This window comes from Elephas maximus, chromosome 4 (genome assembly GCF_024166365.1).
Source record: "Elephas maximus indicus isolate mEleMax1 chromosome 4, mEleMax1 primary haplotype, whole genome shotgun sequence".
In the NCBI taxonomy this organism is placed as follows: Eukaryota; Metazoa; Chordata; class Mammalia; order Proboscidea; family Elephantidae; genus Elephas; species Elephas maximus.
In genome coordinates this window covers 179,712,295-179,730,564 of record NC_064822.1, presented here as the reverse complement: position 1 = coordinate 179,730,564, position 18,270 = coordinate 179,712,295, and the positions used below count along the sequence as shown (strand labels likewise).

Genomic DNA, 18,270 nt, shown 5'->3' with positions numbered 1-18,270 from the left:
GGACCACAGCCAGGAGAGCACCACAGGCGGTGGGACAGGGCTGGGGAAAGCCAGCAAGGGAGGAGGTGTTTTGCACTGTCTCTCTAAGATTTGGTGAGCTTCCACACGGTAGGGAAGGTGATGAAGGCGTTCCAGGTGGAGGAAACAGCCGGAGCAAAGGCATCTAAAGGTGCAAGGGGACTGAGAGTCCTCGAATGTGACTGGCACCAGGCGTAGGTGGAGACAGGGAGTGGTGAGTGATAAGGTGGGCAAGAGAGGAGGTAGAACCAGGTCAGGGGGGCCTGTGGCCAGGCTAATGAGTTTGAGCTCGGTCCTGTCGTTGTTGTTAGGTCCGCTGAGTCGATTCCAACTCATAGTTACCCAATGAGACAGAATCGACTGCCCCATAGAGTTTTCTAGGCTGTAATCTTTACAGGAGAGATTGTCAGGTCTTTTCTCCCATGGAGCGGCTAGTGGGTTGGAAGTGCCGATCTTTCCATTAGCAGGCCAGTGCTTAACTGTTGCACCATCAGGGCTCCTTGAACTTGGTCCTGGGAGGTCACTAAAGATTACTTGGTAGGAACACACTATCCAAACCTCTTTACCCTGCCTGAGGAACATGACCTCCAGACATCTAGAGGGAGAGGCTTTGCTGGGATCCTGTCCTGTGGCATCTGGGGAAACACATGGGGTCTCAGTATCTTCTTGTACCCCAACAGGACTCGCTGACTTGGCTTGGGAGGGCAGGGAGCTGGAATGAGGCTGAGTAAGTTTTTTTTAAATAGCACCTGGCCAAGCCCTGTAGACAAACACTTTGGCTCAAGTCCGTTTCATTTCTATCTCGTGGAGGGGATCGCTGCCATCCTGGAGGGAATTGCTGGAGATCGGGCCCCTCGGTGATCCCTGTTGCCATGGCTGGCTCACATTCCATCCTATAAGTTGTTTTCTCCTCGCACTCCCAAGGGTAAAGCAAAGCCTCCTTCCAGCCTGGACACAGATTGGTCAGCTGTAAGGAGAAACTCCAAGAGACCACTGCTGGCACCATGAACTCAGAACCCGATGGACTCAGCTCAGGTAGTCCTTCCTTTTCCTAGGACATGCAGTTGAGATTGGCCCTCCAAAGCTGAGTTAACCTACAGAGGAATCAAGAATTGAGAAGGGAGTTGGATGAGCGTGCGTGCACATGAAACCACATGATTCGAAGCATCATTGTAATTGGGTTAAAATGACAGCCCCGACCAGAGCATTTTAGAAGGTTAGCAAAGTAAATCTGCATAGAATTCTTACCCTTTAGGTATATTGATTCATGTAAACTGGCTTTACGAAAAAATGTTCTGTTGTTATAATAATGGCAGGGATATTCGTATACAATGCAATAAATCTCTGCGGAAACACTGCACAAAAATTTTTATAAACAGTCGTTTTTGTGTCATCCCTTCTGACATTGTCACCCCGTGGGGTCTGAACCCCCATACCTCCCTAGTGACCTCACTGGCCCCTGTCGCTTGTTTGCGATTCCGTAATCCCCCAAACCTTTAAAAACAGTATATGTCTTTGGTGGCTCGCTTGGACAGAAACCCTGACCTGAACTAACCTCGGACCACTTCTGTTCCTTACAGTATTTGCCCCAGTGGTTTAGAGCTCCCTGCTAATAGGAAGGTGGACGATTTGAAACCACCAGCTACTGTGAGGGAGAAAGATGTAGCAGTCTACTTCCATAAAGATTGTAGCTTTGGAAACCGCATGGGGCAGTCCTACTCTGTCCTATAGGGTCGCTATGAGTTGAAATTGATTTGACAGTAATGGATTCGGTTTTTTGATTTAGCGTGAATATTGGTTTCACTGCCGAATTAATTAATTTAATAAATTAAAAATGTGTATGATTACAGGATGCTCCTTACAACCATTATAGACATACACACACCCACACACATGCACACATATGTACATATATGTGCATATATAAACCACTTGTGCTGGGCTGGTAACCAAAAGGTTGGCGGTTCAAACCCACACAGGGCACTGCAGAAGAAAGGCCCGGTGAACTGCTTCCTTACAGATTATAGCCAAGTTCTCCTCTGTAACATGTGGGGATCAACATGTAGCAGAATCTACTCGATGGTACAAGACAACAACGACAAATTACGTATGAAATCATTCACAAAAACAGTACTTGTCCTTATTATATTCAAAACATTGATATTTTCCATTCCATTCTCTTTGTAAAATGCTGCCCTTGATCCAATAAACTCATTTCCTGACCTGCTGATAGGTTGCACCTCACACTTTTTGTCAGTTTGGCCAGTGGTTTATCAATTTTGTTGATTTTTTCAAAAAACCAGCTTATGGTCTTGTTAACTCTTTCAATTCTTTTTCTGTTTCCTATTTCATTTAGTTCAGCTCTAATTTTTATTATTTGTTTTCTTCTGGTGCCTGTGGGTTTCTTTCGTTGCTCTCTTCCTCTTTGTTCAAGTCGTAGGGATAATTCTTTGATTTTGGCCCTTTCTCCTTTTTTGGATGTGTGCATTTATTGATATAAATTGGCCTCTGAGCACTGCTTTTGCTGTGTCCCAAAGGTTCTGATAGGAAGTGTTTTCATTCTCATTGGAGTCTATGAATTTCTTTATTCCATCCTTAATGTCATCTATAATCCAGTCTTTTTTGAGCAGGGTATTGTTCAGTTTCCAAGTGTTTGATTTCTTTTCCCTGCTTTTCCTATTATTGATTTCCACTTTTATGGCCTTATGGTCAGAGAAGATGCTTTGTAATATTTCAATGTTTTGGATTCTGCTAAGGCTTGCTTTATGACCTAATACATGGTCTATTCTAGAGAATGTTCCGTGTGCACTAGAAAAGAAAGTATACTTGGTTGCTGTTGGGTGGAGTGTTCTGTATATGTCTATGATGTCAGGTTGGTTGATTGTGGCATTTAGATCTTCCGTGTCTTTATTGAGCTTCTTTCTGGATGTCCTGTTGCTCCCCGAAAGTGGTGTGTTGAAGTCTCCTACTATTATTGTGGAGCCGTCTATCTCACTTTTCAATGCTGGTAGAGTTTGTTTTATGTATCTTGCAGCCCTGTCACTGGGTGCATAAATATTTAATATGGTTATATCTTCTTGGTGTATCATCCCTTTAATCATTATATAGTGTCCTTCCTTATCCTTTCTGATGGATTTAACTTTAAAGTCTATTTTGTCAGAAATTAATATTGCCACTCCTGCTCTTTTTTGATTGTTGTTTGCTTGATATATTTTTTTCCACCCTTTGAGTTTTAGTTTGTTTGTGTCTCTAAGTCTAAGGTGTGTCTCTTGTAAGCAGCAGATGGACGGATCTCGTTTTTTAATCCATTCTGCCGCTCTCTGTCTCTTCATTGGTGCATTTAGTCCATTTACATTCAGGGTAATTATGGGTAGGTATGAATTTAGTGCTGTCATTTTGATGTCTTTTTTGGTGTGTTGTTGACAGTTTCTTTTTCCCACTTAATTTTATGTGCTGAGTAGATTATCTTTATATATTGTCCTTTCCTCATATTTGTTGCTGTTGATTTTGTTTCTGCTGAGTCTCTATTTTTTTCTTATATTTTATTTTGATGAGTAGGATAGTTTGTCTCCTTTGTGGTTACCTTATTATTTACCCCTATTTTTCCAAATTTAAACCTAACTTTTATTTCTTTGTATTGCCATATCTTCCTCTCCATATGGAAGGTGTATGTTTACATTTCTTAGTCCCTCTTTATTATTCTAATGTCTTCTTTTATATAATAACATCACTGCTACCCTGTTTTGAGCTTTTTTTTTTTTTTTAAATCTTGCTTTGTTTTTTTGGACTTCCCTGTCTGGGTTGACTTCTGGTTGCCCTGCCCGGTGTTCTAGTCCTGGGTTGATATCTGATATTATTGATTTTCTAACCAAAGAACTCCCTTTAGCATTTCTTGTTGTTTCAGTTTGGTTTTTATGAACTCCCTCAACTTGTATTTATCTGGAAATGTCTTAATTTCACCTTCATATTTAAGAGACAGTTTTGATGGATATATGATTCTTGGCAGGCATTTTTTTTTTTCTTCAATTTTTAAAATATGTCATCCCATTGCCTTCTTGTGTTCATGGTTTCTACCAAGTAGTCCGAGCTTATTCTTATCGGCTTTCCCTTGTAGCTGACTTTTCATTTCTCTCTTGCTGCTCTTATAATTCTCTCTTTATCTTTGGTTTTGGCAAGTTTGATTATAATGTGTCTTGGTGACTTTCTTTTAACATCTACCTTGTGTGGAGTTCAATGAGCATCTTGGATAGATATCTTATCTTTCACAATATCAGGGAAGTTTTCTGCCAACAAATCTTCAACAATTCTCTCTGTATTTTCTGTTATGCCTCCCTGTTCTGGTACTCCAATCACTTGTAGGTTATTTCTCTTAATAGAGTCCCACTTGATTCTTAAGTTTCCTTCATTTTTTTAAATTCTTTTATCTGATTTTTCTTCAAATATATTAGTGCCAAGTGATTTATCTTTGAGTTCAGAAATTCTAGCTTCTGATTGCTCAGTTCTGTTCCTCTGACTTTCTATTGAGTTATCTAATTCTGTAATTTTATTGTTAATCTTCTGAATTTCTGATTGCTGTCTGTCTATGGATTTTTCCAGCTTATCAAATTTTTCATTATATTCCTGAATAATCTTTCTAGTTTCTTCAATTACTTTATCTGTGTGTTCCTTGGTTTGTTCTGTGTATTGTCTCATTTTCTTCCTGATGTCTTGAAGGGTTCTGTACATTAAACTTTTGTATTCTGCATCTGGTAATTCCAGGAATGCACTTTCATCTAGAAGATCCCTGGATTCTTTGCTTTGAGAGCCCATTGAGGTGATTATGGTCTGTTTCTTTATGTGACTTGATATTGACTGTTGTCTCCAAGCCATCTATAAGTTATTGTATTAGTTTATGCTTGCTTACTGTGTCATAGCTTCTCGCTTTGTTTTGTTTTGTTATACCCCTATGGGTTGCTTGAGTGAGGTTGCTTGATTATTTTTGCCTTTGGAGCTCTGGTGTCCTGTCCCCAGATGTCTAGAGCTGTTATCAGGTATATCAGTCTAGGACTGCATTCAATTTTCTCGTATGAATACAGCTCAGGTTTCCAGGTAGCTGAACATCAAGTGTGTGGTACAGACTCTGTCCTACAGTCTTAGGAGGGCAGGGGTGGTTAGCGTATATACTGGTATCTGATTGCAGTAGGAGGTCACACTCTGAACAAGGCAGGGGGCTTAGAACTGACCCCTGAGTGTCTCTGAGGAAAGTGTGTCCCTGTTCTCTAGAGCATGCAGGTGGATGGGTTCTGCAGAGGGACCATGGGCACCCAAAGTTTTTGGTTGTAAGGACTGGGAGGTACCAGTTTTCTTTGGACCCCTGTTGCGGGTGGCTGGGTGACCTGCTTGGAGCTACCAGTCCTTAGGTCCCTGATGTGGGTAGGTGAGGACCTTGTTTAATAGGGAAAGCAATGTCAAACATCAAACACCCACCTCTTTGCGGCACAGCCTAAATGGTTGGAGTTTACCAACAAGGGCCTATTCTCCCGAAATAGGCCCACACCGGTCCATGCAGAAGGGAAAGGTGCTCAAGGTCCACAGGCGGTTCATGCCTGGACAGGAGCCGCTTCTGTCCTGAGCTCCCCCAGTTAGTGGAGCTAGCAAGTTATCTTTTCCCCTAAATGCAATTTTTTTCCTTTCCAAGGCTGGGACGATGGCTCTAGGCGCTCAACAGAGCTTATCTCAAGCCCAGAGAATTCAGCTGCAGAAGCCCGTTTGGGGGTGGGGGTGGGGGCACGTTAAAACATATGCAAGTACTTAGCTTTTGCCAAGAGCACCATTCTCCTCAGGTTCCCGGAGGTGTGAGTGTGCTGTGTGGCTGGCTGCTTCTCCCTGAGGAAATTGCAGCCGAATGCTAGTACCAGCCCACCAGCCACTGCTTTGGGAATGGTGCCTGAGGGCTCCCTGCTATTCAGGTCCAGTAACTCCTCTCCATTTCTGAACGGTCTCTTCCTCCCCCTCCCACTCAGTTCATTTTCTAAGCTTGCCTTTGAAGCTCAGGGCTCCCAGCTTGTCACAAATATACTCGTTTCACTTGTTTTGGGGGGTCTTTGTTGTAAAGAGGGCTCGCTGGAAGCATCTGTCTAGTCCGCCATCTTGGCTCCGCCTCTCTGCAACTCACATTTTGAAGACACTGATATAAAGTGCTTGCCACACAATAGGGACAGGGTAAATGGGAACTATCAGTGGAATTCTCTCACTTCCTGGTGCTGGAAGGCTCGTTTTCTGATTGCCCTGAGCTGACAATGATTCTTTTGTCCACAAAGTTCCAAGACACTTCCCAGGTGACTTTATCAGAAGTACCCCAAGTGACAGCTACTCAGGAAGATGTATATATAACCACCGTATATAATCAATGCAATTTACGATCTGCCACCATTTCCTCTAACCATGTTCTGTTTCTTTCCAACTAGAGAGCCAAGGCTTCATTGAGGAAGTCATTGAGTATCTAGAGAACAGTTTGAGGCAAGAGGAGCTGCAACTCCTGCTGGCTGAAGACCAAGCCTGGGAGAGATTCCTGAATAAGGGGGGCTTGTCCAGGTAACATCCACGGTGCTCCAGGAACGGCACCCCATTCTTCCCGCTGGGCCAGTTGCCTCCTGGCAGACACGCATCCTCCAGGCAATCTCCTGTGGGGTTGAGGATATCCCTTCTCAGCAATCCATGAGGGACATTTCCTCCATGCCATTCACTGGCGGAGCCCTGATGAATTCAGTGGTTAAGTGATACGGCTGCTAACCAAAAGGTCGGTCATCAGTTCAAATCCACCAGCTGCTCTTTGGAAACCCTGTGGGGCAGTTCTACTCTGTCCTGTAGGGTCACTATGAGTCAAAATTAGCTTGATGGAAATGGGTTTGGTTCTATTCGACATACAGTCACCCCTGATGAACAGGAAGTCAGTATGATTTTGTAACAAGTCCGAGTGGGTGGCTACCAAACTTTTGTAATTTGAGGAACTCGCCCCTACTTGTCCTCCCAAGTTCCCACTGGAGACAAAAATACCTCCTTCTCAAGTCTGTCCAAATGCAGGTCTTTGTAGGCTTAACGATTCATGTATTTGGTTCTTCAAGTCTCTGGCATCTTTAAGAGGTTCTATAAAATTGCTCATTGCTTTGGAGTGCACACGTGTTAAGCCATCACCAGCTAAGGTGTGAGCTTAGTGGCATCTGAGAGTAGGCCCTGAGCGTTGAGGGTACTGGCTGGTGGCTTGGGAGTCAGTATAGGTGGGGTACAGAGTCAGAGTAGAGCCAGGGTTCATTGCCGGGGCTCCTGAATGCCCGTCAGTAGGGGCATGTTTCCAAGGAAGACAAGCCTCCCCCACAGGCACTGGATGGGACAACACTTTACTCACATAGAAAAAAGACAGAACAACGTCAGCTTCCATAATGGGCATCGGTCGCTCATGGTCAGTGCATCTCTCTGCTCAGCTGACACAAGGAGCTGATCTGCATGCACCCCTCCTATGATGCAGGAGAAGGATCCGGTTTCTTCCCCACAGGGGACAGATGGAGCAGTGGGGTTGGCCAGGTGCTATGTAATGCACACACCTAGCTGATGTCGTTCCTGGGAATATTAACATGAGTTCAGGGCAGGAGCGGACCAATGCGTTATTAGGCCATTATCTGGTATGGGAAGTGTTTGCGTCAAGATGGCCCAGAAAAGGAATTAGCCCATATTCTCGTCTCATCCAAAAAGCCAGGCCAACACAGCTGGTCCTAATTACAAGGTCCATTCATGTGACACAGGGAAAGGGAACAGGCTGTGCTGGGACTGACCCTTTCAAAGAGGTGGTCACCCACCCTGAGTGAGAAAACATCTTAACCTACCATGAAACAGCATCTTAAGATGATTTTTGCTTATTTATTCCCTTATTGAATAAGTACTATGGAGCATCTATGATGTTCAAACATGAGTAACATTGAAAGAAAAATCTTTGCGTTGTAGAATTCTTTCCATCTGATTTATAGTAAAAGCTGTATGATTTGTGGAGGATAGATCTTACCAAATCCATTTTACAGCTAAGGAAACTGTTTTTCTTAATTACTTGCTCTTCATTGTTACAGGAATGAGGGAGTTGTACTACATTAAGCTCTGAACAAGCTCAGGATAGACATAGCTGCAGAAGACAAAGAATAGCAGGATATTGAGAGGTTTTTGGATGAGTTTCCTTGGGTGAAAATGGGGCTTGAGGAGCATATAGAAGAGCTTCATAGAATTGTAGACAACATTGACAGGGTACACAGAGACTGCACCATCTTCCAGGTGGTGGCCAGTTTCACCGGCATCTTCTCTAGCATCCTGGGCTTGCTTGGCTTGGCTTTGGCACCCGCAACAACAGGGGCCAGTCTGGCACTTCCAGCAGCAGTGGGGCTCGGAACAGTGGCTGCTATCACTGGTGTTTCCACCAGCTTCATGGAAAGCTCAGCTGAGTCATCGGCAATAGCCAAAGCAAGCAAGCTGATGTCAACTGATGTTTGTGAAGGTATTGTGAAGCCTAGGCTACCATCTGTTCCCATCACAGAGATTAACATGGAAGTCTTAGCAAACATTGGGAGAGCTATCCGTGACATCAGGCTGGGCAACCCTCACCCAGTAGCCAATGCCAGGCATCTCGTGAAGACAGGAGCCCAAGTCATGGGTAGGGCCTCCAGAGACGTCTTCCTTCCGTTGGGTGCGGTCAACCTGGTGAAAGACTCAAAGCACTTGTATGAGGGGGCGAAAACAGTCAGCTGAAGAGATAAGGATGCACACTTGGGAGCTGGAGGGGAAGTTAGAGGAGCTCACCCAGATCTATAAGTCTTTAGTAGGGACTGACTCAAGGACCCCCAGAGCAGTGCTGAGAGCAGGGAAGGCTGTCACCAGTGTGGAAGCATTTTATTCAATCGACAAAGAGAGAGAGATAGTTTATGCAACTGAGTATTAAGGAATTTGGCCTTTCCGTAGCTGAATATGGCAAGGGAAGGGTTAATGCAGATGGATTGTGGGTTTAAGCCAAGGCAGGAAATGGACCCATGAAGGCTAGATGAAGCCCCAAAATTATTGCCCTGAGATAATCTTTAAACCTTAAACCAAATATATCCCCTCAATTCTTCTTAAAACCATGTAATAGCTTAGCTTAACTCGTAAAGGTTGTCTGCCTTGAGCATTGTGCTCTTATAAGATCTATCTACATGGGATCAAAATGACAATAGTAACTTGAAAGATTAGATAGGAAACATATGGGGCAGTGAGTTTATGTCAATGGGGGAGGAACAACTCAGAAAAAGGAAGGGGAGAATGTTTGCACAACTCCAAGAATGTAATCAATGTCACTGAATTCTATATGTAGATAGGAACTGTTGGATTGGTGTGTGTTTTGCTGTGTATATTCTCAATAACAACAAAAACAATAAAAATTTAAAAAAGAGAAGACAGGTAAGCTGGGGCTGAAATAAGAGAGGAGAAGGGAGTAGAGAGAAAGAATGGTAAGAAACAGTTCATTTTGTACTAAAGAAGACATCGGGAGCATGAGTGGGAGGGCGGCATGCAGGAACAAGCAATGAGAAAATGAAAGAGTAGGACATGGGAGAAAACCAGAGTTGAACTGTTGGAACACAGGAGAAGTAGCAGTGGCTCCATTACTGATGATGCCCATGGTCTGATGTCCTGGGAAGAGTGAAGACTTTCCCAGGTGGTAGTCTCTAGCCCTATCTTTCCAGTATCAACTCATCCTTGTCTTTCAGTAGCTTTATGTTAGTCAGGCAGTGACTTCTTGATCATGGGGATGATGATGGTGATGATGATGGTGGTGGTGGTGACAACAGAGTGAGTGGAGCATTTGGCAAGTCACCAGCTCTTTTGGGGGCAAGAGTGCACCGAAGGACCGATGAAGCTCCAGAGAAATGCCAAGTGCTGTGTTGGAACAGTGGTTGATTTGAAAAAAATGTGAAAGTAGTTGCCGGAGTATGCCAAGGAACCTTGAAGCATGTCATGGAGATCAACCGGCTTGGAATCAAGATACACAACCTCTCTGAGCCTCAATTTCCTCATAAGTTGGGGGAGGGAGGGTTGGAAAAAACAGGATTTCACATCCTTCTGGCTCTCCCCATCTTGGCTTCTATAGACTTTGGATCAATAAATATTGATTGATGCCCTGAGCTCTTGCTGTGTTGACTGATTTCCTCACTTGGCCCCTGAATGCCTGACTTCCCTTCCCCAAGAGCCTGCCTTCCAGGGTCTCAGGGAGCAAGTTCCCCATGCTGTTCCTGCTTGCCCTTGGGCTCCCATTCTCCCACCCAGTCATTTCTCTCAGGCCCCAGTACCCAGCAGGCCCCACTGGGAGACCCTGGAGAAGCTTGTGCATGTCTGACTTGGGCTGAACACAGGTGTGCTTTTGGTCCAACAGTCATGGCCCAGGATCAACACACAGCATATGAGTCTAATCAGGAATTAGATGGGCCTGTGTGCACATGTGAGAGAGGGTCAGAGATGGAAGGACTGAGAGAAACAGCCAGACAGCAAACATTCTCATCTAGGCTACCCTCACATTTCACCTAGACTCTTGTAAGGTGATTACTGTCTCTGCCCACTGCCCATTCTCCACACTGGGCCAGAATGACCCTTAAAGAACATAGATCTCATCAAGCACCTGCCTCCACCTCTTCAATGGTTTACGATTACCCTTTGCACAGAAAGCCATAAGCCTCCATGAGTCTAAAGTAGCCAGTTGTAGTCTGTTTCCCAGAAGGCAGAGCTGGAGGCAAGGCTCATATGCAGGTGGTTTATTTGGGAAGCGATCCTTGGCTCTCACCTAGAAATACACAGATACAGAGATGTGGTTCCCTCAGTCTAAGCCCTGATTTCCTCTCTCCAGTGAAGCAGCAGAAAGAAACAACAAAACAGCCCCTCATCCCCAAATCGACATGAGGTCTCCTGCTCCTGTTTCCTTAGGACTGTTTTCCTCCCCATCACTGAACTGCCTTGGAAACAAATCAAATTCTCTCAGGAACCACAATTTGTGTTTCATTTAGTTAGGCTGAAGAATAAGAAAGGGGTAGAAAGATAAGGAGCCTGGAGTTCCCCAGATATCCCTGGGATCCTTGAAGAAGGGTTAGGAATGGCAGATTCCTGAGAATCAACAGTTAATGTGCTTGGCTGCTGACCAAAAGGTTGACAGTTCAAGTACACCCAGAGGTGCCTTGGAAGAAAAGCCTGGCAATCTACTTCCAAAGAATCAGTCTTTGAAAACCCTATGGAGCACAGTTTTCTGACACGTATTGTGGTTGCCTTGAGTTGGAATCGACTCGATGGCAACTGTTTTATCACTGGTGGAAACAAGATGATCTCTTGTTGCATAAAGCCTGGTTTAAACCTTGTGGGTCACTCAGTGTTCCCAAGACCAGCCTGGAGGAGAGAGAGGTAATATGGAGAGATTACACGGATCAGGGTCAAGGGTCCAGTCCACAACCCCAACCTGAAATCTCCCTCCACCGCCCATCTCGGAACTTTTGGATTTGCTTTTATTAAAGGAGGGACCGCCCTTCCCATATGCCATCCTGCCGGGGCCACACATGGTCAGCGGGAGGATCTCCTTGTTTTGTGGTTGTCCTCAATGGTGTGTAGTTTGAAATGTTGTTTTAAAGTAAAAACCCCACAGGTACACTACAGAGCTGAATGAAGAAATCACAGGAAAATTTAAAACATAAGACTTCAAAGTCATGTCAAAGAAATGCCTGCCAGGCAGCCAGGATTCCAATCCGAAGCCCTCTGCTTGCTGGCTCTGGTCGCAGGCTTTCCCTCTCTGTGTCTCACATTCTTCTTCTGGGAAATAAGAACAGCACCTGGCTTGTGTGAACATAGTAGGCAACACATTTTATAGAGGTGTCAGCACACACATGCATATATATGGTCCCCAGTCAGTGGAGTCACTAGGGTTGGTGTCACTCACCCCCCTCACGCATGCTAATTACTACAATATTGTAGCTAAAACACCAGAAATTTTGACAAAATCAATACCGTAAAGCCACCGGCAGCAAACACTCCTGAAGTTCACCCTTCAGCCATAGATTAGACAGGCCCATGAATGAAACCAGACTAAATGGGCACACCAGCCCAGGGACAAGGCCCAGAAGGCAGGAGGGGACAGGAAAGCTGGTAACGGGGAACCCAAGGTGGAGAAGGGGAGAGTGTTGAGATGTTGTGGGGTTGGCAACCAATGTCATAAAACAATATGTGTATTAATTATTTAATGAGAAATTAGTTTGCTCTGTAAATCTTCTAATGTACAAAAAAAAAAAAAAACACTGGAAGCAACAAAAACAACAACGTGTGATTGTAGCACATGCAAACAAAACCACACGATTCGAAGCCTCATTGTAATTGGGTCGTAACGACACCTCTGACTGGAGCATATTAGAAGGTTAAAAAAGTAAGTTAGAATAGAGTTCCAGCCTTTTAGGTATATTGATGCACTTAAGCTGGGCTTACATAAAAATGTTTTGTTGTTATATTGCTTCAGGGATATTTTTATAAAAGGTAATAAATTTCTGCTGAAACATTGCACAAACATTTTATAGTCAGTCATTTTGGTGTCATCCCCTCTGACGGTGTCATGCCATGGGTTCTCCCCGCCGCTCCCCGCACCTCCCTAGTGACACCACTGGCCCCAGTCCCTTACCTGCAATTCCGTAATTCCCCAAACCTTGAAAAACCACACATCTCTTTGGTGGCTCATTTGGACAGAAATCCTGACCTGAACTAACCTCAGACTACTTCTATTCATTACAGTATTTGTTCCAGTAGTTTATAGCTCACTGCTAATCGGAAGGTGGACGACTGGAAACCACCAGCTGCTCTGAGGGAAAAAGATGCAGCAGTCTGCTTCCGGAAAGATTGCAGCCTTGGAAACACAATGGGGCAGTCCTACTCCGTCCTGTATAGTCACTATGAGTCAGAATTGACTTGACAGGAACGGATTTGATTTTGCGCTTTAGTGTGAATATTCCTCTCCCTACTGAATTAATTAATTAAATAGTAATGTGTTTAATTATAGGGTGCTGCTTAGACCCGTTTTATAAACACACACACATACATATATATACACATATAAGGTCCCTGGGTGGTACAAACCATTTGTGCTGGACTCATAACAGAAAGGGTAGGAGCATTTCAAATCTGCAGAGTGACACTGTGGAAGAAAGGCCTGGTGAACTGCTTTTGTTATGATTACAGCCAAGTTCTAGTCTGTAACACATGGGGGTCACCATGAGCCGGAATCGACTGGATGGCACAAGACAACAACAACAACAACAACACATTATATATGAAATATTTCACAAAACAACACATGTCCTTACTATGTTCAAAACATTGATATTCACCATTCCATTTTCTTTGTAAAATGCTGCCCTTGACCCAATAAACTGATTTCATGACCCACTAATAGGTTGCCACTCACATTTTGAAAACACTGATATAAAGCACTTGCCACACAATAGGCACATGGTAAATGGAAGCTATCAGTGGAATTCCCCCACTTTCAGAAGGCTGGAAGGCTTGTTTTCTGATTACGCTGAGCTGACAATGACTGGTTCCTTTACAAAGTGCCAAGACACTTCCCAGGTGACTATCAAAATTACCCCAGGTGACAGCTACTCTGAAAGATGTACGTTTAACACCTTATAATAATGCAATTTATGATATGCCACCATTTCCTCTAACCATATTCTGTTTCTTTCCAACTAGAGAGCCAAGGCATCAGTGAGGATGATATTGAATATCTCAAGAACAGTTTGAGACAAGGAGGAGCTGCAACTCCTGCTGGCTGAAGACCGAGCCTGGGAGAGATTCCTGGTTGAGGCAGACTTGTCCAGGTAACCTGCACAGTGTCCAAGGAATGGCACCCCGATCTTTCTGCTGGGCTTGTTGCCTCCTGGCAGACACACATCCTCCAGGCAATCTCCTGTGGTTGGGGTTGAAGATATCCCTTCTCAGCAATCCATGAGGACCATTTCCTCCGTGCCATTCACCGGCACAGCCCTGATGACTCAGTGGTTAAGTGATAGAGCTGCTAATCAAAAGTTCTGTTGGCAGTTCAAATCCACCAGCTGCTCTTTGGAAACCCTATGGGGCAGTTCTACTCTGTCCTGTAGGGTTGCTATAGGTCAGAATCGACTCGACGGCAACAGCCTTGGTTTGGTTTGGTATTCACTGGCAGTGAAGGGTCTCGGCTTGAGAAGAGATGAAACCTGCATGGAGCTGGATCATTTCCGCCATCTGAGTGTTGTGTGACATTGGGCAAGAGACTTCACCACTATCCACCAATTTCTTTATCTGCTGAGCTTGATTGTGAGGAGAATAAGATAATACATGTAAAGTGCTCAGGATAATGACTCACACATAGTACATGCTCAATTACAAAGTTGCTGGGAAGAGACAGGTCCCTACGATCTTCTTCCACAATGAAAGAGTCAAGCATGACTTCCTCTGGGGCAACTGAGAAAAATTCTGACATGATCAACTTGTGTTCCTGGGAGGTCAGGCTAGACTTCTGTTTCTCCCCATCCAAGCCATTATAAAGACACTACAGGATCCTTCTCCTGGGCCACAAGGCAGAGAGGCTGGGGCAGAGTTGGACAGAGCAGGGTGGGATCCTGACTCTGGCCCCACCCAGCTCTGTAGCTCTGGACAAGTTATGTTGTATCTTAGAGACTTGGATTTGTTACTGTGCAATGGGAATAGGAATCAGTCTTATAGGATTTTGGTGAAGGCTTGGAGTGAATGGCAGGTCAAAGTTGGGGAACCTCGGTTCATCCTGTCCAAAGGCCCAGGGAGGCCTGGACACAGGGTCAAAGCCGGGGGTGTAGGAGGGGTAAGAAGGCTTGGGCAGCAGGGCGGGTCCAGGGCAATGTGAGTGAGGTGTCTAGGGCACAAACTTAAGGAGGCTGTGGGCCTGGCAGAGGACAGTTGAGTGGGAGGGAACATTTCTCCCCTCCCTGATTTGACTTCGAGGGCTGTGGGTGGTTGTTTCCTTCACACTCTTCTGGGAGCTGAGGGGTTCTCGACTGCCATTTGGGACCCTCTTCTATTGGATGTAAGGAGACCTGTTGACACTATTGTTAAGTGCTTGCCTGCTAACAAAAAGGTTGGCAGTTCACACTCATCAGCTGCTCCATGGGAGAAAGATGTGGCTGTCTGTTTTTGTAAAGATTACAGCTTTGGAAATCCTATGGGACAGCTCTAGTCTGTCCTATAGGGTTGTTATGTGTCGGAATTGGCTCAATGAAAATGGATTTGGTTCTATTTGACATAAGGTAGCCCCTGATCAGCAGGGAGGCAGTATGTTTTTGTGATGACTTCCAAAGTCAGAGTGGTTGGTTACCAAATTTTTGTAGTTTGAGGGGCTTGCCTCTACTCATTCTCTCAAGTCCCCAGCAGAGAGGAAAATACTTCCTCCTCCACTTTGTCCAAATGCAGGTCTTTGCAGGCTAAACAATCCATGTATTTGGCTCTTCAAGTTTCTGGCGTGTTTAAGAGGTTCTATAAAATTGCTCCTTGCCTTGGAGTGCACATGTGTTAAGCCACCATCAGGTAAGGTGTGAGTTAGGCTAGCGGCATCTGAGAGTAAGGCCCTGAAGGTTGGGGGTGCTGGCTTCTGGCTCAGGAGTCAATAAAGTTGGGGTGCAGAGGCAGAATGGAGACAGGGTTCATAGCTTGGGCTCCTGCTTCCCAGTCAATTGGGGCAATACAGGTGTTGGGGTTTCCAAGAGAGACATGCCTCACACACAGGATGGAATAACACTTCACTCACACAGAGAAGAGACGGAGCAATGTCAGCTTCCATAGTGGGCATTGATGCTCCATGACCAGTGGGTCTCAACCCTCAGCTGACACAAGGAGATGATGGTCTGCATGCAGCCCTCTTGTGATGCAAGAGAACGATCCCGTTTCTTCCCAAGGAAGCAATGGGGTTGCCAGGTGCCATATAACCTATACACTTAGCTAAGCTGTTCCTGGGAATTTTAACATGAGTTCAGGGCAGGAGGGGACCAATGTGTTAATAGGCCATTATCTGCTATGGGATGTGTGTGGATCAAAATGACCCAGAAAAGGTGTCAGCCCACACTCTCATCTCATCCAAAAAGCCAGGCCAACACAGCTGGTCCTAATCACAAGGTCTATTCATGGGTTACAGGAAAGGCGGCAGGCAGTGCTGGGACTGACCCTTTCACAAAGGTGTTGACCTGCCCTAGAGTGAAAAAAACATCTTTGCCTACAATGAAGCAGCATCTTAAGATGATTTCTACTTATTTGCTCCCTTATTGAATACGTACTATGGAGCATCTGTGATGTACAAAACATGTGTTAACATTGAAAGAAAAATTCTTTGCATTTGTAGAATTCTTTTCAGTTTGATTTATAGTAAAAGCTCTATGATTTAGTGAGGATAGATCTTATCAAGCCCATTTTACAGCTAAGCAAACTGTCTTTCTTAATTACTTGATCTTCGTTGTTACAGGGATGAGGCAGATGTACTACATGAAGCTCTGAACAAGCTCAGAATACACACAGCCACAGAAGACAAAGACATGCTTCAAAAAGAACAGCAGAATAGAGACAAGTTTTTTGGGTGAATTTTCTCAGGTGAAAATGGAGCTTGAGGAGTGTATAAGAGAGCTTCACCGCCTAGCAGACAAGGTTGACAAGATACACAGGGATTGCACCATCTCCCACGTGGTGGCCAATTCCACCTGCATTGTCTCTGGTGTCCTGACTATCCTTGGCTTGGCTCTGGCACCTGTAACAGCAGGGGCCAGTCTGGCAGTCTGGGCAACTGGAGTGGGGCTGGGAGCATCGGCTGCTATCACCGGTATTTCCACCAGCATTGTGGACCACTCAACCAGGTTGTCAGCAGAAGCCAAAGCCAGCAAACTGGTGTCAACTGGCGATTGTGTAGGTGGTGTGAAGGCTGTGCTTCCACCACATGTTTCTATCAGAAAGATTTGCAACAAAGTCTTGTCATACACCAGGAAGCAGAAAACCAATGTATTCGAATTCACAGTAGTCATTCCCATCTGTGTCATGAAAGCCGTTTGCCCCTTGATCAAGAAGGGTAAGCAGGTGTGAAAAATCTTTGTAGGAACAGCTGTGGCAATGACTGAAGGAGCCCGGGTCATAGGTATGACCACCACAGGTGTCTCCCTTCTGGTGGATGTGGTCAGCCTTGTGCAAGAGTCAAAGCAGTTACACAAGGGGGCGAAGGTGGAGTCAGCTGAAGAGCTGAGGAAGCAGGCTCAGGATCTGGAGAGGAAGTTAGAGAAACTCACCCAGATCCATAAGAATCTGCAGTAGGGGCTGACTCAATGCCCCCTAACAGTGTTGGGAGCAGCGGAAGCTGTCACCAGTGTGGAAGCATTTTATTCAAAAGAAAAAGAGGGAGAGATAGTTTATGCAACTGAGTATTGAGGAATTTGGCCTTTCTGTGTCTGAGTACAGCAAGAGAAGTGTTAATGCAGATGGAAAGTGGGTTCGAGACAAGGCAGAAAATGGAGCCATGGAGGCTGGATGAACCCTCAGATTACTGCCCTTAGATGATCTTTAAACCTTAAACCAAAAATATCCCCTCAAGTCTCATTAAAACCATCCAATAGTTTAGCTTAACTAGTAAAGGTTGTCTGCCTTAAGCACTGTGCTCTTTTAAGATCTATCTACATGGGATCAAATTGACAGTAGTAACTCAAACGATTAGATAGGAACTTTAGGGGGCAGTGAGTTTATGTCAGTGGGGGAGGAACAACTCGGAAAAGGGAGGTGAGGATGGGTGCACAACTCGAAGAATATAATCAATGTCATTGAATTCTACGTGTAGAAACTGTTGGACTGGTGTATGGTCTGCTGTGTATATTCTCAACAACAGAAATAATAAACATTTAAAAAGAAGTTAAGGCAAGTAAGCTACAGCTGAAATAAGAGAGGAGAGGGGACTAGACAGTGAGGCGAATGGGAAGAAACAGTGTATTTTGGACTAAAGAAAACACTGGGCGCATGAGTGGAGAGGGAGACGTGCAGGAACAAACAATGAGAAAATTAAAGAGTTGGAAATGGGAGAAAGCCAGAGTTAGAATTGTTGGAATATAGGAGAGGTAGCAGTGGTTTATTATTGACCCTCCTGATGGTTTCATGTCCTAGCAAGTGTGAAGGCTCGCAGGTGGTGGTCTCTAGCCCTATCTTTCCAGTATCAAC

The 18,270-nt window shown here is 44.8% G+C and overlaps 2 pseudogenes; both read left to right on the top strand.

The window, feature by feature from the left end:
* The first annotated feature begins 8,229 nt into the window (after positions 1 to 8,229).
* Positions 8,230 to 8,974, top strand: LOC126076485 (apolipoprotein L3-like; annotated as a pseudogene).
* A 4,850-nt stretch (positions 8,975 to 13,824) lies between these two features.
* On the top strand, positions 13,825 to 17,880 carry LOC126076002 (apolipoprotein L3-like; annotated as a pseudogene).
* The last annotated feature ends 390 nt before the right edge of the window (positions 17,881 to 18,270 follow it).